The sequence below is a fragment of the Diadema antillarum genome, unplaced genomic scaffold (genome assembly GCF_040938485.1).
Source record: "Diadema antillarum isolate AM-2024a unplaced genomic scaffold, OU_Dant_1.0 scf00000027, whole genome shotgun sequence".
Classification (NCBI taxonomy): Eukaryota; Metazoa; Echinodermata; class Echinoidea; order Diadematoida; family Diadematidae; genus Diadema; species Diadema antillarum.
Window position 1 is genome coordinate 778,477 of NW_027270916.1, and position 25,844 is coordinate 804,320.

General features: G+C 38.7%; 1 pseudogene; it reads left to right on the forward strand.

Annotated features, from left to right (window-relative positions):
* LOC139735347 (uncharacterized) overlaps window positions 1–25,844 on the forward strand; it is a 133,163-nt pseudogene that overhangs the window by 74,068 nt on the left and 33,251 nt on the right.

A 25,844-nucleotide genomic window follows, 5' to 3' on the forward strand; every position in this document is an offset into this window, starting at 1 on the left:
TAAAAAAAAATAATGTTTGCACGTTACTGTGAAAGTTCGTTTATCCGAAAATGAAACAAGCTAGCTCGAGAGTCGATACTCTGAAGGTTTGCTAATTCGACAATGAAAAAAGAAAAAAAAGATGTTAATCTGGACGTAAGATTAGCTTTGATTTTCTGATGGTTCGTTAATAATAATAATGATAATAATAAAGAGGTTTTGTAATTCCTTTTTTAGATTCATGTCCGGATAAACGCAGCTAGGCACAAAAATTCTTGCATGTTTTTTTGGGTTTTTTTTTTTTTTTTTTTTTTTTTTCTGGGGGGGGACGAATCATATTTCATTTTTACACTTGCGATCATCTATATTCATTAGGCAGGGCTCGACACTAACTGTGGCCCGGTGGCCCGAGTTCACCAAAAAACGCACGTCGGGCCGACAATATTTCAGAAATGAAGATTTTGGTGTCCCGATCGGGCCACCAAAAAAGTCGGATGTTTGCCTTTACTGTTGGAAATGAACAGCGGTAACAATCGGCTCCGTAAGATGCTAAAATAATTGGAAATGAATAACGGTAAGATTCAGCCCCGTACGGTGCTAAAATGAATGTCAGATATTTGATTTTGCGTTCGGAAATGAATAAGGATAACATTCGGCTCAGGAAGATGCTAAAGTAAATGTCGAATGATCCCTTGTAACGTTCGGAATTGAATAACAATAATATTCAACTCCGTACGATGATTAGATAAATGTCGGATGTTTGTCTTTACTTTCGAAAGTAAATAGCAATAACATTCGGCTCCGGAAGATGCTAAAATAAATGTTAGATTATTGCTTTTACGTTCGGAAGTGAATAGCAGTAATATTCTGCTCCATACGATGCTGAAATAACTGTCGGATGTTTATTGCTTTAAGATTTCGAAATGAATAACAGTAATATTTAGCTGCGTTCGATGGTAAAATAGTTATTAATGTTTGATGTTTGCCTTGACGTTTGGAAATGAATAACAATAGTATTCAACTCCGTACAATGATAAAATAAATTCCGGAATTTTGCTTTTACATTCGAAAGTAAATAGCAATAACATTCAGCTCCGGAAGATGCTAAAATAAATGTCGAATGATCCCTTTGACGTTCGAAAATGAATAACAATAATTTTCAACTCCATACGATGATTAAATAAATGTCGGATGTTTGCTTTAACTTTCGAAAGTAAATAGGAATAACATTCGGCTCCAGAAGATGCCAAAATAAATGTCAGATGATAGCTTTTACGTTTGGAAGTGAATAGTAGCAACCTTCTGCTCCATATGATGTTAAAATAAATGTCGGATATTTGCTATAACATTTCGAAATGAATAACAGTAACATTCAGCTGCGTTTGATGGTAAAGTAAATGTCTGATGTCTGCCTTGACGTTAAAAAAAAAAATGAAAAAGTAGTATAATATTCGGCTCCGTACGATTTAGAGTCTCGATGTACGATTAATGACGGCGGCGGTTTAGACAAAAAAAAAAATGTGGAAAAAGAAGAGATCATTTGTACTTCCTCACGGCTCATTCTTCCACCCTGTCAGTAGCAATTCGCTTCGTAGAACAGTATACGAAATACACAGATTACGTGTGGCGAACATTACTCGTACAGTATTGAGTATTTGTTCATCCATTATTGTTACAAACAAAAACATGCATAGAGAGCGAGTGATCAGGGTGTCTTGCGTAGAACGTCGAGGGGGCATGGAGCTGGCGCACATGTTCGAAGTACGTACAAAAGTACATGTTCCCATACACACACGTGTTTACGCACAGCTCTCACTAGACCGAGGAACAAATCACAGCACGAACACTAATATATTCACACACACGCAAACACACACAACGCAGTGCGAACCACACGCCAGCACAGTGCATGAACGGCTGAGACCAGCTGAGAGCGAGACGTACCATCCAGCTTGCTGTGACCGGATCTACTTTTTGAAGGCAAGGAACCGAAATGCGGACAAAAACGTCTGAAAGAAATCTCTTTTATGCGCCGCTAGCATTCACAAATTTCATACTTTATGAGGATGAAATGTAAGGAAAAACTCTGAACTACAAGGAGACATGCAAGAAAACTGCTAATAAACTAAATAATTGGACTTGCTAGGCTCCTAAACACAACACTGAAAACAGTTCACGGTAGTAGTCTATGGAATGAACGTGTACTTTCAGAGTACGAATCCAGTGCGTGACGTCATCTGGAAGGGGTATCGGCAGACCGTTCATCGGGGCATTTCGGGTTTACTTTTTCGCCCGATTTCAATAATTAATAAAAAATAGTTGGGATTGTTTTTTTCTCTCCATATTTTGTGTACACCTAGGACAGATGTTCAAATTCAATATTTTCTTATCAATTTTGTGTTTCGTGCTCTTTGAATTTCTACTTTAAATCAGAGACACAGCATCATCCTGATGACATTCCATGTCATTTTTTATGCGTCTGCCACAAAGTGTCAGCTAGGCATTATATTTTGGGGTTAACCAGTGATCTGTCCATCCGTAATCAATTTTGTGGACTGCATAACATAAAATCCGTCTGAGGTAACCTAATGAAGCTTGGCATATGTATGTATGAGTGGACGAAGTTTGTGCCTGTCAACTTTTGGGTGCACATGCTCAAGATGAAAGGGCAATGGTCAAGGTCAAATTCTCAAAATTTTTCTATTTCGCCCATATCTATGCAATTCCTGAATATATTTTTTTGAAATTTAGTATATTCATGTATTACCCAATAAAAATTTTCCAGGGAAAGTTTTGGACCATGACGTCAAATGTCAATAAATGAAACCTATTTCAAGGAGAGTAAACACTCAACGCATTTGTGACAAACATGTCATTATGATTTTTTGCCAGTAATGTGAAACTGTCATCTCACATTATCAAGACATACATGTACTCTAGACCTATTGGGAGAACAATGCATTTTAGTGAAAGCATACCAGTTGCCATAGTAACATTTCTAGTTTTTGTATGTTGTTGCAGATCTGTCCATTAAGTCATCAAAAGAGGGCATGTAAAATGTCTAATTGTAACTGTTCGTATTCAGAATCGTTAAATCAAATTCAATGCTCATTGATAATACTAACAATTATTGGTATAGCCAAAGCTGTCAGTGGATTGAGATGGTATTGTAGTTGTGTCAGTTTTTATTCAAGGATACCAGATATCTCATAATCTTTTCAGATACCATTGACATCAGATGACCTTCTCTCAAATAAAGTTCAATAGCTGAACATGATTCCCTTTGAGTATACCGGTATGTGACTGTGCATCACAAATCCAACAAAAAGTCACATGTCCTGATTTTATATGATTGATGAGGACTCGAAATAGGTGAGACAGGCAAACCTAGTCAATCTTTTGAGTTTTTCTTATTTTCTGTACTTTAGAGCAATTCTTCTGTCATTCTAAAGTTTGGGATCACAAAGCGAATGGGAAATTGTGTTTTTAGCAGTTTTTCTAGAACACTTTCTTCTAGAATACAATAGTGTGATTAGGTATGTCTTAGAGGCCCCTTTTCTTAAAAACCCTTTGCACACTCTTCACTTTAAACTCTCACAGCTTTTGGGAGAATGATGCCACTGCTTTGAAAGTTGGTAGTAGTCATGTATAGAATGTGCTAATCGAGCATGGTCAGTAGCAGCTAAATCTGATAATCCCTTCATTGTTGCCCTGTAGTTTTACATCCTGTTTTTTGTCCAGTTCATTGCACAGAGCTGGGCTTTGTATTGACAGATTTAAGTGCTTGAATAGATCCTGTACTTCAGGGCCTCTTTTCTCAGTACACACTTTTCCAGAGTGTGCACTCTCTGTCCATTGTATAGATGAGTTAGGAAAGTCCATTTGTGTAGAGTTACACATCATTTTACAGCTTAGAGTCTCCCCTTTCAGAATCTGCCCGTTACTAAAAATCCATGTCTGGCGACATTTTGTTGATATTGTAGTGCAGGGTCACATATATTTAGAAATAAGTAATCGTTCCAGGCTACCTAGGTTTTCATTTAAATCATGCTCAAAACACTGCAAATAATGACTACTACCTAGTAGAATAAAAAAGACCAATGTCTCATTGACGTAAAGATCTTTAACAATTGTTTATTGCAGCGCAATCAATTCATGCGTGGCAGCAAGCTGGTTGCCATTATATCTGATGCAGCCAGTACTGGGATTTCACTTCATGCAGACAACAGGGTGTGCAATCAGCGACGCCGTGTCCACTTGACTGTTGAATTGCCCTGGTCAGCTGACAAGGCTGTCCAGCAGATGGGAAGGTCTCACCGGTCAAATCAAAGCAGGTGTGATGTAATCAGTACAGTGGAGAAAAAGTATGTTTTTATTGGAAGTGTTTATAACACACAGAGGTAATTTGAAATGCACTCTCTGCTGTGAAGATTTTCCCATGAAATATGAAAACTGGGTGACGGAGCAAATTATCCACTCAAGTCTGTTAGCTCACCTGAGCCGAAGGCTCAAGTGAGTTATTGCAATCGCTCTTCATCTGACGTCAGTCGTGGGTTGTCTGTTGTGCATAAACTTTTTACATTTTCATCTTGTTCTTGAAAACCCCATAATGAATTTTCACCAAACTTGGCAGGTAGCATCCCTAGGGAGATAGGATTTGAATGGACACCATGTTTTCCTTTGGGCCCCTTGGGGCCCAAACCTCCTAAAATAAGGAAGATTCAATGATATTCTTCTCTAGAATCAGAATTGATAGAGCTTTAAGTCTTTTTTTTTTCAAAACTGCATAGTTCAACTTTCCGCTCCAAGTTTCTTTCCAATGTTCTCAGGTAAGAGTCTTCAAGAATGCATGGAAGGTAAACTTGCAGTACTCAGATGTCATTATTCTAAGAACCCCTCCCCATTTTAAAGGGCCTGTGCTTTGCGGTGGCATGTCTAATGAAGACAGCAGCCACCAATTTTTATCCCTCAGATTTTCAACTGCATGTAACTGCCACAGACTCATACAGAGCCGCAGTTGAGCCGATAATAAGTTGTTGTTTTTTTCTGCTTTGCAGCCATTATTGCATTTAGCCACTGTTCAGGCATAGTAATGCACTCAAGAAAAGCTTGCTGGCTGTATGAATGGTAGTGTGCAGCAATGCTATGAATGATAGCAGTGTTCAATGTATGAAACACATACATTGTAGATACTTAAAGGGTGTGTACACTTCTGGTTGAGGTGAGGATTTAGCTTTTAACGTTTTACAAGATATTCAGAAACCACTGTATGAGATGTCAAAGAGCATGCAATTCTAAGTGGCATCAAAATTTTGTGTGATGAAAATCGGTTTTGAAATGGCTGAGATATCCAAAAACAAGGTGAAACGAAGAGATCCTATTAAAAGACGTGGCCTGTCGCCTTTTATTGTTATCACTTTTTTGGATATCTCAGCCATTTGAAAACCAATTTTCATCAAATAAATGTTGAATCCTTCTTAAAATTACATGCTCTTTCATATTTCATAAGAGGTTTCTCCCTATCTCACTTAGGCATGTTATATACCTGAATCCCCACCTCAACCAGTACTGTACAGTCCCTTTAATATACAGTCATATACATGTACATGTAAGCTCTTATACATGTATAAATGTTAACCCGTTGAGGACGGTTTGATTTTGCTACAACACACATTTCCCATAGACACCTGCCAGAGTATACTCGGGACTCGTCCTCAACGGGTTAAAACATGTACATATAAGTGATACACACAAACTGAGAACTTGTCTGTAATGGCCAAATGTCTTATGAAAGCCACTTTTCGCCTCCCATGGTTTGATTGTATTAAGAAATTAAAATAGTTTTTGTTGTTAATTTACCATAACTAAATCTAGATATTGCCATGTGGAAGATGAAATTCTGAAACCTTATTCTTAAACATGTGTCAAACAGTTCCTGAAAGTGTTAAATTGTTTTCACTTTTACAGGATTCTTTGTCCATTTGGTGTGTAGTATTGCATAGTTAAGTAGCACGTAAACATAGCTTAGTTTTGTTTTTGTTTTTTCATTTTCTTCATGGACCATGACATTTTAGTCAAGTGGCTCAAACTACTTGGCTTATAAGCTGTAAGTTACTGATGTCAACTCCAGGGACATACACTATATTCCTGTAATCCATTGATCCTGGCTATTTTACAGCACATTTGTTTACCATGTACCTGCTAGCCAGTTAGCAACCTTTGCACCCACTTGTCTCAAACATGAATGAGCTAGCACTGCCTGTATTCTGCCTTAACACATGCTTTTTGTGTATTTCATTTCAGTGGCCCACTGTACAAACTCTTGACAACCAACCTGGGTGGAGAGAGGAGGTTTGCATCTGCTGTGGCAAGAAGACTACAGTCACTAGGTATTCCCCATACAAATTGTGTAAATCCATCCTATCTTGATACTTTACATGTTGACTTTAAGTCAACATGTTTAGTATCATGATGAGATGGATTTCTGTCATATCATATGTGCCACTTTGCTCTGCCCCAAGAACCTGGAAATGTGAGCCTTTCACTTTCATTAATATCTAATCAGTTCCATAAACCAGTCTTTATGGTAAATGAGTAGCTTCATTTCATAAAGTATTTTAGCTTTTTGTAATACCAAAGTCGGCAATATATATCAACTATATCCAAAGGAATTACCTTCTAGTCAAATATGATGATAAGATATCTTTGAAACATAGCGCTATTGTTGTCAGATGTCATTTTATTTGGTACTGTTGACCAGGTGCCCTCACCCAAGGGGATAGGCGGGCAGCTACTGGGGCTGACCTCACTCAGTTCAACCTGGACACACCTTATGGACGTTCAGCCTTGCGCATCATGTACTTTGCAATCAGCAAGGTATGAATGTAGTCCTAATGTAGAGCTCATGAAGAGATTTAGTAGGGCAGATATGTAGCAAAAATTGGTCGAGATGCTCACATCCGGCGGAAAGTATAATTTTGCATATAGGGGTATTTTGGGGTGCTGATTTCAAAAATTGCCGGATCCAAGAGATCTGACCATGGGGTCGGCCGCCATTTTGAATTCCAATATGGCCGTCATCAAAAAACAAATTTAAAGGGGCTGTACAGTACTGGTTGAGGTGGGGATTCATGTTTTTCACATTCCTAAGTGAGATAATGAGAAACCTCTTACGAAATATGAAAGAGCATGTACATGTGTAATTTTAAGAAGGATTCAACGTTTATTTGATGAAAATTGATTTTGAAATGGCTGAGATATTCAAAAAAGTGATAATAATAAAAGACTACAGACCACAACCTTATTAGGATCTCTTTGTTTCACCTTGTTTTTTGATATTTCGGCCACTTCAAAACCGATTTTCATCAAATAAACTTTTGATACCCCTTAGAATTGCATGCTCTTTGACATCTCATAAAGTGGTTTCTGAATATCTAACCAAACGTTAGAAGCTAAATCCTCACCTCAAGCAGAACTGTACACACCCTTTAAAGATGCCTATCTTCAGTTCTGAATGAATTGTGGCACCAAAATTTGGTACACAAGAGCGTTCTGACATATTGAATATGATGACAGATCAATTTGAAGTGTCTGACAAACATCGAATGGCCGCCATTTTGAATCCAAATATGGCTGCTTCAACGAAATGTTCAAAATCCCTATCTCGAGTTCTAAGTGGTGAGTTGCGCTGAAATTAGGTGCAAACAAGTATTTTAACATACTGAGTTAAAAAATGGACTAATGTGATGTGTCTGACAAACGCAATGCCCGCTATTTTGAATTCCAATATGGCTGCGAAGACAAACATCACGACTAACATTCACGGGCATGCCAAAAAGTGCAGCAAAAATGAAGCATATTGCACCTTTGACTGACGTCACAATGTAAATACAGCAGCGCACACTCAATCAGTTACAAACGCATGCTCAATCAGGTAGCCTAATTTACAAACCCGACACGGTAAACTCCAACATGGTAACTATGTAGGAAAATTCAAATTGGCTGCCTCGCAGCTTGTCAGACATATCAAATAAGTCTGTTATTGAAGTCATCATATCACCACGCTTTTATGTATCAAATTTCAATGGCTTATGTCATTCAGAACTGAAGATAGGGATTTTTGACGGCGGCCATATTGGAATTCAAAATGACAGCCGACCCCCGTGGCCAGATTTCTTTTTTTTTTTAATCAGCGCCCCAAAATACCCCAATATGCAAAATTTCATACTTTCCGCCGGATGTGAGCATCTTTTTCACATATCTGTCCCACTAACTACGGTAGTACCAGACATTGGATATTAGCATATTCATTTTTTTTTCCACAAAAAAAACAACAACTGCCACTTGTGTAATGAATTTGGACAGTTTTGATGTTTCATTTCCCCCCCACCCAAAAAAAAAAGCCATAAACATTCAGAAATAAACCTATAATATCAAGTTGTTTGATGTCACAATGCAAAAGTGGTCTTGGTAATGTAGCGCCGGCTGAGATAACACATCGTAGGTCTTGGTAATGTCCAAAAACACGCATCCAATTTGTCGTAATTAATGTCGCAGCATATACAGTTCTGTACGTCGATATCCGAGAACGAACTCATATGCAACAAATCTTTTGGTACTAATTAACAGATTAAATGAGATTTAAATGAAATTTAAATGAAATTCAAATTTGAATTAAAGATCTAAATTGAAATTTAACATTGAAGTTTAATCACAATTCTGCGAAGTACTATAAAGCCTAATATAAGGAATCATGTCTGGGTTGCACATCTGCCACCGATCGAAAATTGCCACACATTTAAAGTATAATGTCCTTCATTCAGATGCAAATGTGTACCTGCTCTGGCAATGTATAAGTAGCCTGCTCACATCCATACATGTCAGTATTGAAAGCCAGACTCATTCAACCACGCTAAGGGCGGGCATGAAATCATCCATCACATACATGACTCAAATCAAATTCGCTTTAAATAAATGTACACTTATTTCCATCGAGAGACAGGATGTGCTGTCAGATGGGACATGATTCCTCATACTAGGCTTTGTAGAATTGTGGTTAAACTTTAATGTTGAATATCATTTGAATCTCATTTGATCTGTTAATTCTACCTCGTATAGCTTGATTTATTCAGAATCATCTCTGGGATTTTGAAGACAGTTGGTTGAATGAGACTAGAAATGCGAAGTAATTTGTTTGGGCATGATCAAACTTTGTTCATGGAAGGGCTGCACTGCCCTTCTTATGACTCACAAAATCGAGAAAAGCAAAAGTAATGTTATGCTCGCTCGAGCGATGAAATGTCAAGTGACTTTTTCTTCAGTTCAATATAGGCTTCTGATAAATGTTGGGAAAGTCCTAGGGGAGCCCCGTCCCGCTGTAGAAAGTATGATGTAGAGGCTGTACAAGTAATGTGCACTTTGTACATATAGCTGTGTTGATACCAGATACCTGGAGATTACTTTTAAGCCATCTCCTGATCATTTGTGGGAAATGTTGCGACAAGGGCAATTAACGTAAAGGATGAGGTACCATTTCCCGCTTCAAAAGCTTACCGCCCTGCAAAGATATTCGCATAGCATTTGAAGGACACAAATTTGGCCATCATCTGGGTATGCTGACAGTTGAATTGCTGTAGCAAGTTTCCCGGGCTTGCTAGTTTTTGTGATGTCGTAGAGCGAGAAGGTAACTGATGACTTTGACACCAGTGAATTGTGTGGAACTATGTAAATGTAATACTGACAATAAATGGGCCCTCTGACTGGAGACGAGGGCAATAAGCATGACGAGTTTGTGAGACAACTGTTCCAGCAAGATCTTGGCATTGGGACTGAGCGTACAAAGGTAGTTCAAAACCTCAGTGACTTTCCAGATAGAGGTGTATCAAGGTCGCGGCAGTCTAGAGTTGAAAACTCGTCTCATGAATTGTATTACGAGTGGGTGTGATCCAACTTGGTGGCCGTCGCACAGGAGTAGGAATGAAGGTAGTGATGAGTGCATAAACTATTCAGGGTGCTGTATGCTGCTCTGGCTTGAAACTCCACTGAAAAAATGTGAACATTGCTTGCACCTGAGCAAAGTGGATCGCTTTTCCACTACAACAGAAACATTGCTATCTCCTAAAGGCTGAATTGTAGCACTTCTGAGTTGACTCTCTCCATGACCGGATGATGATTTTGGAAGCTGCATGCAAAAGGCCTCTGATGCGTAGGCATTACCGGACATGTGACATGCCACTATCGTCTGGTGATGTGGTAACAGATATTGGCTGTAAGAGGAAGGAAGAGATAAAATTCAGTTAATAAGAGGCAAGATTACTGTGCTTTGTCTGATGGGGATAGGATCATTTCAAAGTCAACTTGATTGCATTGTAAAGCAACATTTCTCGATTTCAAGGTCTCTCCAAAAGAATAATGCAAGATAGTGCAAGTGTAGACCTATTGGAAGAATAATGTGATGTAACAAAGGCATATCAGTGGCCATAGTGTAGTGACATTTCTAGTCTTTCTTTTAATGCTGGGTATTTTTGTTCTGTTGAGTGCTGTGAACGTTTGTCATCCATTACAAAAGAAAAAAACAAACAGACAAACAAGCCCATATTTGTTCATATTCTCATTGTATTGACCAGTTTCATTGTTGCATATCCACTTTATACATTCTCCAGCTAACTTTATTTCATGCAACATGTACGTACTTGACAAGTTTGTCATAAGTCAATCTTTCAAACTGGTATTGTGATATATCTGTTGTTCTTTTATTCATCACTATAGTTGTTAGTTGTCATATAATTTTACCTCGACTCATCGTGTGTTTCTTTTATTTTTTTTAAATCTACCAGAGGCAGCTGGTCTCAGGGGTGGTACTGACTGACATGACCAAGGGGTCGATGGACTTTGCAACATTCAACAGTCACATGAGGGTTGGTTGATTTGAAAATATGAATCATGCTTACAGATGTTGCCATGCGATCCTTCATTTCTGTAGGGCAGAATTTTTATGCTGTTAATGGGGAATTTATCCCAACTACGTACGACGGAAAAAAGTGGCCGTTATAGACAGGTGGCCGCTATAGACAGGTAATCCAACTTTGTGTGCATTGCTTACATGTACATGTATCATCGTTGTATCCTTACATGTACGTGTATGTGTGTACGTATGCACACACCGTGTGTTTCATGCATTTATTGCACAGTATAGTATGTGTATTGTCATGAAGAAAGCTTAACACAAGTGCATTATTATGACTTAATGAGGGATGAATGCCGCGTTGGCGATTACCAAACGTTGCCCGCACGGCTACAAAGCAGAAAAAACACGCTGAATTATCGGCTCGGCTACGGCTCCTTTGGGTTTTTGGCCGCTATAGACGGGTTAAAATCCACCGCGGGAAAACAAAATTTGTGGCCGCTGGCCGCGTTAGACAGGTGGCCGCTATACACAGGGTCTTTAACAGGGCTTTTCTCTTGGGGGGATTTTTCAGTGGCCGCTGTAAACAGGTGGTCGCTATAGACAGGTGGCCGCTAAGGCAGGTTTGACTGTATTATATTGGTTCAAAACATGAGAATTCCTCATAATTTCACTTTTCCAGCATAATGAAAGAGCTTGTTACTTACTATCTCCTTCAGAAGGCAGACATGATATTACTCTTAGCATATCCAGAGAATTTGTACTTTTCATGTTAAAAAAAAAATCTAATTTTATCAGAATTCTCATAATATTTTTATGCCTCCGCCACGAAGTGGTATAATGTTATCGGGTTGTCCATCCGTCTGTCCGTAATCAATTTTGTGGACAGCGTAACTAAAAAACCATTTGAGGTGTCCAAATGACACCTTCCATGTATATGTATGAGTGGGTGAAGTTGTGCCTATCAACCTGTAGGTGCACATGCTCAAGGTCAAAGGTCAAAAGGTCAAGATCAAAAGGTAAAGGTCAAATGCTCAAAATTTCACAATTTCCCCCATACATATGCAATGCCTGAAGGTATTTTCTTGAAACTTGGTGTATGTATGTACTACAAATTTGTACCAAATAAAGATTCTCCAGAGAGAGGGCCAAGGGTCAAACGTCAAGTCAAAATGTTGAAATTTAATGTTTTTCTCCAAATCTCGCAAATGGTTCAAGGTATCTTCATTGAACTTAGTATATATTCATGTACTGACTGGCAGTGATTATTGAGGGAATTTGGGGGTCATGGGTCAAAGGTCAGGGGGTTGAAGGTCAAAGTCACCTCCTCAAAATGTCACTACATACTTCCCTCATATTTACGCAATGCCTGCAGGTTTTTCCTTTAAACTTAATGTATACATGTATTACCCAATAGATATTCTGTGGGAAGTTTCTTGCCCAAAGGTCAAGTGAAAGTGCTAAATTTCACATCTTCCTCCATATCTCGAAAGTAACTCAAGGTATCATCAGGAAACTTATTGCATATTTATGCATGTTCTACTTTAACCTGACAGTGATTCTCTTTGGAACTTTAAGGTCACAGGTCAAGGGTCAAAGGCCAGGATGAATACTAATATTTTACTAAATATGTGAAGTTATGACAATGTGTTTCTCCAAAAACCAGGCAATTGCAATCCCTCTTTCAATAGGCGACAAGATTCTCAATACAGTTTACAAAACCAAAATATTGGGCATCACCATTCAATCAAACCTGAATTGGGATTCCCATGTATCTGACCTACTGAAACAATGTAACAAAAAACTTTACATACTGAGGTGTCTGAAAAAAGACACAGATTGCCATTGCATGACATGATCACAATCTATTGTGGACACGTCCAACCTTACTTGAGTATGGAGCACCTGTTTTCAGTGGCAGCTTAACAAAAGAAGGTAGTGATCTCTTTGAAGCCATTCAAAAACGGTCTTGCAGGATAATACTAGGCCTCTAGGCGATAATTATACCATGTATAATGAAGCACTTGAAATCTGTTCCTTGGATACCCTCAGAAACAGGCGAAACAAGCTTTGCCTGAATTTTGCCACTAAAATGGCCAGAAACCCATTGTGTAGTGATTGGCTTCTTACTACCCAAAATGTCAACTACAGTCTACGTAAAAGACATTAACTGCAAAACAAAACGGTTTCAAAGTAGTGCCCTTCCCTATCTCATACACTTATGAAATGAATAGCATAGTTTTGTTTGTTTGTTTTTTATGCCTCCGCCACGAAGTGGTGCCGGAGGCATTATGTTTTCGGATTGTCCGTCCGTCCGTCCGTCCTTCCGTCCGTCCTTCCGTCCGTCCGCCCTTCCGTCCGTCCGTCCGTCCGCCCTTCCGTCCGTCCGTCCGTCCGTCCTTCTGTCCGTCCTTCCGTCCGTCCATAATAAATTTTGTGGACAGGGTAACTATCAAAACCTTTTGAGGTATCCTAATGAAACTTGGCATGTATGTGTATTAGGGGGTGAAGTTGTGCCTATCAACTTTTGGGTGCACATGCTCGAGGTCAAAGGTCAAAAGGTCAAGGTCAAATACATAAAATTTCACTATTTCCATCATATCTATGCAATGCCAGAAGATATTTTCTAGAAACTTAGTGTATAGATGTATTACCCGATTAAGATTCTCTGGTGAAAGTTTGGGTTATGAGGTCAAAGGTCAAAGGTCAAAAGGTCAAGTAAGAATATCAAAACTTCACCTTTTTTCTCTGTACCTTGGAAATTGTTCAAGGTATCTCCATGGAACATAGTATATACATGAACTGACTGGTAGTGATTATCTAGACAATTTAGGGTTCATGGGGTCAAAGGTCAGGGGTCAAAGGTCAAGGGCAACACTTCAAAATTTTACTATTTCCTTCATGTTTATGCAATGCCAGCACGATTATGTTTTTTTTTTGTTACACTAGGTATATGCATGTATAACCTAATAGAGATTCTCTGGAAAGTTTTTTTTTTCTTTTGTTTTTGCCTCAAAGGTCAAAGATCAAGTGAAAGTGCTGAAATAAGTTTTTCCTCCATATCTCAGAAGTGGCTCAAGTTATCTTGAAACGTATACGTTACGCATGTTCTGCCTGACAGTGATTATCTTATGAATTTTAGGGTCAAAGGCCAGATGAAAATGGTAACAATTTACTACTCAATACAGAAATTGCACTTTTTCCCCATACCTTGAAAATTACTCAATGCATAAACGTATGAATGGGTCAAAGTCAAGTTAAAGTCCGTAAATCACAAGTACATGCTCTCCTATTCATCCAATTAAACCTAGGTCAAGGAAGGTGAACATTCAACACATTTGTGACAAACTTGTCATTTTAGTATTTTGCCAATTTTGTGAAAATGTAATCACACATTGTCCACATGTACTATTTAGACCTATTAGGAGAATCATGCATTATGGCGGAGGCATACCAGTCGCCATAGCGCCATTTCTAGTTGTTTTATGCCTCCTCGATTAAGTGCCACAGAGCATTCACTATTTCCCTCATATACATAGTGAAGATGTAATGCCTGCAAGTATTTTTTTTTTTAAACTATGGTGTGCACAGTATGCGTTGCCAGAGAGTCTATTATCATTATAGGAAAGGTCGTGGACCACAGGGTCAAGGGTTTAACGACCAGTTGAAATAGTATAATTGTGTTTTCCTTATATCATTATTCTTCGAAACGTTTCAAAGTATTTCATAATGTTACGTTTCAGCGTTTTATTGTTGTTTGTTATGTGAGATTAAATTTTGGTGCAAAAATTTGCAATAATATAACACAGAGTGTGGGTTAGATACAATAGTGTATATGTGACCCTGCATCACAAAACGAACAAAAAGTCGCACCCCTTGATTTTACATGAGGACTCAAAAAAATGTGAAATGGGTCAACCGAGTCAATCTTGAGCTTTTCATATTTTCTAAAAGAGCTATCTTTTTTCTCCGTTATTCTTAAGTTTGGGGTCATAAAATGAATGGGAAAGTGTGTTTTGAGCAGTTTTTTCTACAACCTTTTTTAGGGGGAGAGTAGAATGATCAGCTATATCTTAGAGGCCCCCTTTCATTTCTTGAAATCCTTTGCATACTCTTCACTTTCAAGTCTACTAACTTTTAAAAGGATGATGCTACTAATTTGAAAGTTGGCATTAATTATGGACAGAATGTGTTAATAGAGCATGCTTAATTTCAGCTTAATCTGATAATCTCTTCATTGTTGTTGCTCCGGTTGTTTACATCCTGTGTTTTGTCCCTCTCATCTCACTGCTAGCACGGCTTGGTAAAGATTAAGTGCTTGAATAGACCCTGTACTTCAGAGCCTCTTTTCTCAGTTCACACTTTTTCAGAGTGTGTGCTTTCTTTCCAGTATTGAGATAGGTTAGGGAAGTCCATTTGAATTGAGTTTTACATAATTTGAAGCTTAGAGTCTGCTCTTTCAGACTCTGCCCTTAACTAAAAATCCATGTCTGGCGACTTTTTGTTGGTTATGTGATGCAGGGTCACATATTTGCTGGTTAGATATATGAGAGAGTATGTGTATTAGTGGAATGAGAGTTAGAAGAGTACACGTATAAGATAGGGAGAGAAGGAGAAAGATGTGCAAATATCATACACTATTTTCATATATACATGTATTATAATAATTTGAATATAGTATTTATCTATTTATTGATTTGATTTGAATTGATTTGATCTAATGTGCTGTGTGTAGATTGAATGTATTTTGGTATGAGAGTTCATGTTTAGGAAGAGAAGATTGTGAGAACATATTTTTTGAATCAAACTGATTATTTTTGCTGTGTAAATGTGTTGAGTTGAGCTGTGTAACACATCTGTATTAATAAGTATAAATGACCAGCATACACATTTAACATTAACTCAATTTATTTTTCAATAATTATTGAGAATAGTGATATTAGATATTGTAGTTGTAATACATTATCTATTTTTGTTTTGTATTATAGGTTGATCTCAATATGATTATACTTTTATTGGCAATTACTTAGTATATACATATACTTGAGTTACTGCACAATGATTCCGTAGAGGAAGATTTGGGCCTTGGGATCAAAGTCAAGTGAAAATTCTGTAATTTCACAGTTTTTCCCCTATTTTGAAAATGGCTCAAAATATTATTGTGTATTGTATAACCAAAAAGTGACATTTCTCGTTTCACATGCTTCTTCTTATATGTGGATAAAACTCTTAGTGCTTCATTAAAAATATTTGCTAGTGCATGACACTTCATATCTTTGTGTGTAGGCTAGTGCATCTCTTTTACTTTCCTTATGACAGGACTGCTTGGTCCAGATGGGTGTGGCCTCGTTGGTAGATGACAGTCTGGTGATTGGTGAAAAGGACCAGGGTGAGGTGGGGAAATTCCTCAACAGGATCCTGGGCCTTACTGTTGAACAACAAAACATGGTGAGCGATGAATAGCAGTACTGTTCTCATAATACAGGTATCCTTACCTGGAAAATGTATATCTTTTAGATGGACATGAGTCATTTTTTCTATTAATATTGACAGATACTATAATGATACTAGTTTTGCATGATACAAACATGGTAATCTGTGTAATTTGGTATTTGTAAAAGTCTTGCCAATGTCCTGTGCACATTGTAAATGCCTCAACATCAATCTGACTGTGCAGCATTGTAAATATAATCTTTCCACATGTTTTGTGTCATATGAATATCTTTTCATGCCTCCACCACAAAGTGTCGCAGAGGAATTATGTTTCTTGGGGCTGTCTGTTAATTCATACACTACTTCTGGCTGTCCGTAATCAATTTTGTGGATAGCATAACTTAAGAACTGTTTGAGACATCCAAGTTAAACTTTTTGTATGCATGTCTTAGTGGATGAAGCTGTGCTTACCAATTTTTGGGTGCATGCGATCAAGGTCAAGGGTCATAAGTCAAGGTCTAATGCTGAATTTTTCCTGTTTCCCCCATATGATTATAATGCCTACATTGTATTTTCATTAAACTTCTTAATAGGGTATATATGTATTACCAGATAAAGATTCTCTAGGGAAAATTTACCACATCCTACTGTCATCAGAGTATTATTTGACGTTGACAATTGCATTTCAAAGATTTGTACGCTGGTGTAAATGTGTACACAGTTCACACTGTTCAAATCTGTGAAACTAGGGCAGATTTTTCTAGTCACCATCGCATGGCAAGCTGTCTCAATAGATGAGCCATTAGTCAAGCCATGGTACAAACAATGCTGTACGAACGGTACGGTACGTGCTGTTGAGTTAGTTCAGACTTGAAACTGCCCCCTGCGGGAGACTAAGAAATGTATGATTTAGTTCACACTTTCGTTGGGGGTCCAGGTGAAAACTGGTATCGGAATACCAAAAGTAAGGCCTCACCTAAATTTTGCAAATAATCCACCACTAATCTGGACTTTTAGTCTCAGACTACATGTAAGTCTGTGCTATCAGAATACCAGCCCATGTCATTATTTCGGCTGTTGAGCTGAAATATATGCGAGACACAATTGTGTAATATCACTCATGACTCAGTCTCATCTCGGGATCATTAATTCATATCCTTCACTCAATCTCAACATCACAGCCCAGCCATATGTACATGTAGCAGACCCGGAAAACGTTCAAAATTCTGCCAAATTTATTGCCTTGGCTTTAATAGCTTTACAATATTTCTCTAGGGTACTTTAAAACAAATGTTCATGTGCATTTTAATTTTGCAAATTTCATGAGAGCAAACTTTTGTGAAATTAAATACATGCTGAAGATCTTGTCTGCACGGCATGCATCAAATCTTAGAAGCAACTCGCGAAAATTTCATGCCGCAAATCGGCCGTTATCTGGCAGAATTCCCTAAGTCGATTTTGGTCAATTTTCAGGTTTTGAGTGTTTTGTGTGTTTTTTCTCATGCTCTTTCGAGTGGGCAAAAAAATAAGTTGTGATTCGGTACAGAAAGTTATTTTCAGAAAGTAATTTTGGCAAAATTCCTGAGGAGAGAGGGCGATTAATCGGGCAGAACTGCGTAAGGCGAGATATGAAATGAATGTTCCGATGTTAATCAGGCAGAACTGCGTAAGTCGACTTACGACAACGCTTGGACCAAGGTGTTCCTGCATCCCGCACGGACATGGTATATCTTAACACGCGCGTGTGCGGCCTTGGTAGTGACGAACGCGCTGGGCGTTCAAGCTAGCAGTGCCTAGCTAGACACGTTGTATGACTAGCTACGGAGTTCACACGCACGACGACAGTCACGCTAAAGCAATGGATCCAAAAGCAATGACCCTCAACTCTTGAGGGAAATTGCCACTTTCTTTCTCTTCATAGACTGGCTGGCTTCAAAACAGGTCAATATGCGGTATGCCTTACTATTAAGTTTTGCTACAATCTAGGGTCTTTTAAGCCTAGAGCATTTCTAGATCTAACAAACGTATAGTTTGCATCTTGTCTGACATCACGCTCCAGTCAACTTTAGGCCTAGGGTCTACTTGGTACTGCAGCACTTGTCCATTGTAGTGTACGTGAAATCAATGTACTGTGCGGTAGGCCTAGGTCACGTGAACAACAATATCTGTAATTCATCATAGCTTCTTATCTTATTTTTCATTGTAATAAGCGGTTAGTTGGCTTGGATCTATGGGATTGATCTTGAGAAGTTTAATGAATATCTAGGATCCCGTCCATAACGATGGCATTTTCGATCCAATCCTACAGACGTCAGAAATTGGCCAATACTAACACTTTTACAAGTTTACTTTTTAATACCGGTACCGTACTGGTAGCCTACTCCCGGTAGAGATGTACAGTACTACCGTTACTTAACTTTATAGGTCGAATCGCCGGTTATTCTGTCTTTACTCATTTTTCTATTTTTCTAGATTTGATTCGGCATAGACATTCTTTAAGTCTGTAATATGAAGAATCTAAAATCTACAGGTTAAAAGCTAAATTATAACCATTCAGCCCTAGAAATAGTTTTGAAACTTAAGTCTAGATCTGTGATCTATACTACTATTAGGCCTACTAACGTTAGACATTATAGGCTATAGATTTTATAGAGACGTAACGTTAGTCATTAGATAGGCAGGTTAGGCTTTACACTGTTCTTAGATCTACTATAGGGCCTAACAGTAGTAACATTAGTACTAGATCCCCAATAGACAGTCTAGCTCTAGATTTAGCCCCTACCTGGATATAGAGTCTAGATCTAGAGTCTAGACTAGAAACTAATTGAGTATATGAATATAAGAACGACCCAAGTCCATGGAGGATCATTTCGAGTAAACTAAAAAAAACTTCATATATTTTTTATTTGTCCAATAATATTCTATTTAACTGTGATGGGAAGGCAACATTGTATATACAAACTAGAACATATATTATTATGACAATTAACATTTACATTAATTGTGGAGAGGCCATTTTTTGTGGTGGACTTGGGTCGTTCTTTGATTCATATGGACTCGGGTCGTTCTTTGATTCATATACATGATATTCTGCTATAGAGATGGGAGAAGGATGAGAGAGGGCGCTATTATATGAATGTAAGAATGACCCAAGTCCTTCATTCTTACATTAATATAAGATTTAACTCATTCATTTCAGGCACTTCCGGGGGTAATTAGGATTTATCATTTACACACAAGATGAGTCCATGCATAAGCTACAATTTCCCATGAAAAACTGAATTTGGCCAAAAATTGGACTTGGGTCGTTCTTATATTCATATACTCAATTTTCACTGATACTACTAGTCTGTTAATGACGCCCCAAAATAGACGTCTGGATGCTACATAGACCTAGACGATCGAGTAGAAAGAGTTCGAGAGTTCTAGTACGTTTTAGGCCTGCGTAGACAGTAACGGTTAGAACACTACTACCCTAGTACAACGTAGGCACTACTGTAGTACTGTAGGAGTCGGTACAAACAAGACCTAGGGTCTATTTTCTATTTCTAATAAAGCTGTAAATAAACTTTTAGTCAGGCCTAGCTCCTAGTATTCTTTCTATTCTTCTTAGAGTTTAGGCCTTCAGTCAAAAGGGTCTAGGCATACTCTTACTTTGGGCATAGAGTAGGAATGATGAGATCAGTAGGCTTATCGTATGCAGATCCCTAAGTACTGCTCTACTAGTCTCTAGATGTCTATTAACTCTTTATGTGCCATGGTGGAAACCCCCTGTGTGCCACGTTATTCTGAGACACGAAGGTAGTCATGCTTTGAGAAAGAATTCTGTTTTTCCAATTTGTATAACTTCTACAAATTTCTGTTAAGCTGGACATAATAGGGAGCAAAGTTAAAGAGGAATGCCAAACTTTGCTTCTATATACAATGTATAACAATTCTATTTTCAATTTTTCTTTTGAATTACCAGTTGCTACATTACTGTAAAGGCACGACTTTTACACATAAAATAGTAACAGAAACTTAGAATGTACACGCAAATCTAATTGGGAACACCGCTTGATAGTCAATCACCACATAGAATGCAAGCCGTATGTGAGAGGAACAAAAGCGCAAGAGACGCTTTGATTGTACCGCGGGATTAGCGATTTATTGATCGGTTTTGGTGGCTTTGTTTGTTGAGCAAAATGTGCGAAGTTGGCACGCCGTCGACTGAGCCGGACATGCGAACGTGGCACATAAAGAGTGAATAGGCCTGAATAGACTACGGTCTAGACGGTCTACAATGTAGAGTACCTGTAGTCTTGATGAACATATAGCTTATCATCTAGTCTAATATTATTCCTAATCCAAATGCATTGCTTCATGAGATCGACAATAACCCAAGCAGCATCCAGGCTTTTGATGTAGCAGTACTTCTCGTGCCGTTAAATAATACTGAAACATGAACTCAGACTGACAACATTTGGGGAAAGCAAGTTATTTTCCACATACGAATTAATGGATAAAATGAAATTGAATGTGAATCAATAATGATGACTTTATACAATGTGAACAAATATTTTAAAAATTTGTACTCAATCTAAAATATTCATTGTTATGACACTGCATCCGCTGAATAGTAAGGGGGGTGGATGGTAAAATCCGATAGACAACCCGTAGAAAACAAACCGAGATACGTACATGTAGTTCTCGCTGATAAACCATGTGTTTATCAGCCAGAACTGCGTATCTCTAGGAGATACGCAGTTCTGGCTGATAAGCAGGTGGTTAACGACGAAAAGAGATAAATGTACGTAGTTCTGCCTGATGAAACACGTGCTTATCAGGCAGAACTGCGTATCTCCTAGAGATACGCAGTTCCGCCTGAAAACCCCCCGGCATGGCCAAAGACTTACGCAGTTCTGGCTGATCAACCAGGGCACGTGACCAGAGATACGCAGTTCTGCCAGATTACGATAGCAAAAATTTGGCGACGATTAATCTGGCAGAACTGCGTAAGTTTTTTAAATTGGTGATTATTACTACTTAAAAAGGTCAAACTGTCATTTTTTTGCTGGAAATGAATTCTTTACACCAATTATGACCAAGAAAAGAAGAAAAATGCAACTCATTGTATCCCAGTTTAGAAAGGTGTAACATTGAATCTTTAAACCCGATTTCTGGCATAATAATGGGTTAAAGGAGATTTGCAATTCTGCCAGATTACGGCCGAAATAAGGCCGTCGACTCCAATTTGGGAAAATTTCATGCCGCAAAAATATCATGTTTTACAGTAATTCGTGGGTTGCAGCCATGAGCGATCATTGATGGCAAAGGACAAAATAAGAAAAAAAAAGAGAGACCAAGTTCTGGTTTTGATTATGGGTGTGCTTAGCATGGTTATTATTCATTATGTCAACAAGTCAATATTTCCTTTGCATAAATTGTAGTGTACTTTTACTAGTTTTGATATAGAGGGAATAGCCATTGCATGGCGCCTTGCCCAAGCAGAGCATGCGCTTTAGTGCACATATGTAAACCTCCAGTATGCGCAGCTTGAACCCCAAGTTTGTTGAACTTATATGCCAAAAGATTAAAAATCCTTCAAAAATCCATGAAAATTCCTGGATCACTACCAAAACTGAATGAGGTGTTCCTTGTGTCAGTATTGACTTTTTATGCAAGTTTCATTTTGATCCGTGCACAACGTTTTGAGTTATTTTGCAAACATACAAACCGATGCCAAAGAGCACATAACCTCCTCCTTCCTTGGCGGAGGTAATAATCAACCCAAAATGTTAATTGTAATCTAATGTACAAACCAATGGGATAATTGTGAGGTGATGACATCTTCACCTCTTACAATTTGTGTGTATTTTAGAGTAAACATGTAAAGTTTGGAAACTGTGTTAAATTGTATATATATACTGGGTGTCCCAAAAAAAGCATAACAGTGGATTTTCAGTACCTTGCATTCTAAAAGTGATAAAAGTGATTCTTGACATCATTAGAAAGAGCATCTTCCGTAGTAGACAATGATACCATAATCATTAAATTTGGTTCAGTACTTTTTATTTCACCTCAACTTCTGTAAATGCAGTCATTTTAAAATTTCGCCGGATTTTTGAGACTTATGAGATAATAATTTGGGTGCTACACGCGATCCATACGGTGAATATTGTGTAAGCTCAGTGATCCTTATCAACAAAAGATACAGCTTTCACATTGGGCGCGGGCCAGGAAAAAAAAAAGTGTGTGTGTGTCTGTGTGTCTTTGTGTCTGTGTGTGCGCTCGCCAAATGTGAAAGCTGTATCTTTTGTTGACATGGATCATTGAGCTTACACAAGTCACCATATGGAACGCGTGTCGCACTCAAATTGTTATCTCATACGTCACAAAAATCCAGCGAAATAAGAAAATGACTGCATTTACAGAAATTGGCATAGAATAAAAAGTACTGAACCAAATTTAATGATTACGGTGTCATTGTCTTTTGCGGAAGATGCTCTTTCTAATGATGTCAAAATATATATCATTTTTAGAACGCAAGGTACTGAAAATCCACCGTTCCGCTTTTTTGGGGACACCCGGTATATATATATATATATATATATATAGAGTGTGAGAAGGGGTATCGACCATTTACAGTACCAGTGTGTGGCCTTCATTATTTGCATTCAGTGTGAAAAGAAGAGCCAGGTGGACGTAGCTAGGTCAACGTGTCTGTTTATTGCCGCCGAGCTTTCGGTCCCAAACGGACCTTCATCAGGGCTGTAACGATACAAAAATGACTCACTCGTATGGCTACACTAATAAATATATATTCATATATGTATACTAATATAAATCTAACTGGCGTGAGTCTGTAATGACTGTGTAATCAATCAATCCGTAATTACAGCTGTATATAACATATTCCAATAATCATATACATAATCAATTGCATATTATTGAATACATTTCATATCACACTCGTGTTATTAATTGAGGTGAAGGTATATAACAAAAACACCAATTCAGTATCCTCATCTTATGTGTTGTGTGACAGACGACTGTAATAATATCAAACTAGACATTTTTATGTTGTCGACGATAATACAGTACAGCAATGTGGCAGCATTGCAAGACGTAAGTGGCTGTATAATACAGTACAACAGCCACGCGTCATCTTCTGGCTATCGTATAATGAGGTAAATAATACTGATATACCACAACCATTCATAATACATACAGTTGTATTATAACATATAACAGAATATTACATAAGGTACAGAATATGAACGGTTCACATAATAAAAAAAAGGATTTACCTTATTAATGGCGGATATAAAGGCTTGCGGCGGTGTCTGTGTGGGTTGAGTGTGTCTGTTCGTGTGTGTGTGTATGTGTGGGTTGGCGTATGGTTGCATATGCGCATCACATTGTTGCGCATGTGCAGTTAATGGTCTGCTGGTTAAGGATCAACATTGATGCCATTTGGCTGTAATGTTTTTAGTGTGGCTATCCAGTAGGATTCACGATTTAGAATCACAGGGCGGGTCTTCTTCTTGATTAGTTCAATGGCAGTGATTTGTAAGCAGTTCAGGCTGTGTTCTGGGAGGTTGAAGTGCCTTGTGTATGGGAGGTGTTTTGATTGTGTGTTGAATGTTCGTATTTCTGAGCGAGTGTTGTTGAGTCGTGTGTAGAGTGTGGTTTCTGTTTTGCCAATGTATTGCTTCTTGCAGAGTGTACATGTCAGTAGATAGATGACCCAGGTTGATTTGCAATCGATGTAGTCTGTGATGGGGTATGTGCGATTTGTGGTGGTACTTGTGAATGAGTTTGTTTCTGTAATGTGTTTGTGTAGGATGCATTTGTTTGATTTGCATTTGTAGAAGCCAGAGCGAGGGTGGATGTCTGTGTGTTGGTGGTGTGTTTGTGTTTTCGGGTCTTTTGCATTAACTAAGATATCACGGAGTGATCTCGGTCGGCGGTATGAGATGAGAGGGTGTTCGGGGAAAGTTTTCTGAAGTGATGATGACGACTGTAGTGTTGAGAGGTGCTGTTGGATGATGCCTGGAATTTTTTCCGTGGCTCTGTTGTACGTGACTGTGAAGATTGGTCTTTGTGTTTTTCTACGTTTGTGGTAGGTGAGGAGTTCAGGTCTGGGTTTTTGTTTTGCTCTTGTTATGGCATCATCTACGGTTTGTGGGTCGTATTTGCGTCTTACGAAATGGCTGCGAAGTTCTTCGAGATGATGCGATTCGTCTTCTGGGTTAGAGCAGATGCGTCTCACTCTGAGGGCCTGGCTGTATGGTATACTGTGGAATGTGTGTTTGGGATGGCATGATGTGGGTAGAAGGTATGCATGTGTGTCCGTGGGTTTAGTGAAGATTTCTGTGTTTAGGGTGCCATTGTAGAGTAGGAGGTATGTGTCAAGGAAGGTGATTTCAGTGTCGGATGACTGAAATGTGAATTTGATAGTGGGGTGCGCTTCATTTAAGGACAGTTGAAAGTTTGACAGTGTGCGTGGTGATCCTAGCCATATGAATTGGATGTCGTCAATGAAGCGTTTCCAACTGCCTGACAAGATGCTTGTGGTGTTGGTTTTCGAGAAGATCAGTTTCTGCTCTAAGTCACCCATGAACAGATTTGCATATGAAGGAGCGCAGGGGGTCCCCATGGCAGTCCCATGAGTTTGCTTGTATACTTTGCCTTGAAACTGAAAGTAGTTGAGGTTAAGTACAAGCTCTAAAAGGCGCAAGAGTTGGTCAGTCGGGGGATGTGGATTGATGCGGTTGTCCAGTGCGCGTTTTGTTGCTAGGATACCCTCATTGTGAGGTATGTTTGTGTACAAACTACACACGTCGGCTGATACTAGGATGCTACGTGGTGAAAATGGGGCATGCTTGGTGTTTATTTCCTGTATGTGTTGTAAGAAGTGTGTTGTGTCTTGAATGAAAGAGGGCAATTTTTGAACAAGCGGTCGTAAGTGTACATCGATGAGTCTGGAAATTTCTACAGTTGGGCATGCGCATCCGGATACGATCGGTCTCCCAGGGTTGTTCTCTTCATGAATCTTGGGTAGGAAATAAATGTTAGGGCAGGTTGGGTGTGGTGGGGTCAGTACCCTCTTGACCTTGGGATCAATTTCTAGTGGTTCAATGGCTTCCTTTACTTGTTCTAGATAAGTTTGTGTGGGGTCTTTGTCTAGTAGTGTGTAGGTGTTGTTATCTGATAGTTGTCGTTCGCCTTCAGCGATATAGTCAGTGGTTGACATTATGACAGTTGATGAGCCTTTGTCCGCCGGTTTGATTACAATGTCCCTATTTTTGCATAGGCTTTGTAGTGCCTGTCTCTCTGGTTGGGAGAGGTTGTCAGTGCGGTTATTGTACCTCTGCACCATATTGTCGATGTCACACTTGACGTTTTCCAAAAAGACCTCTAAATGTGCATTGTGAACAGGTGGGTTCCACTTGCTTTGGGGGCGGAACCGTCGTTGTGTCTCTGACACAATGGAATTGTCAACATTTTCAGTGGTGGCTGCTAATGAGGCCGTGGGGTCAAGAGC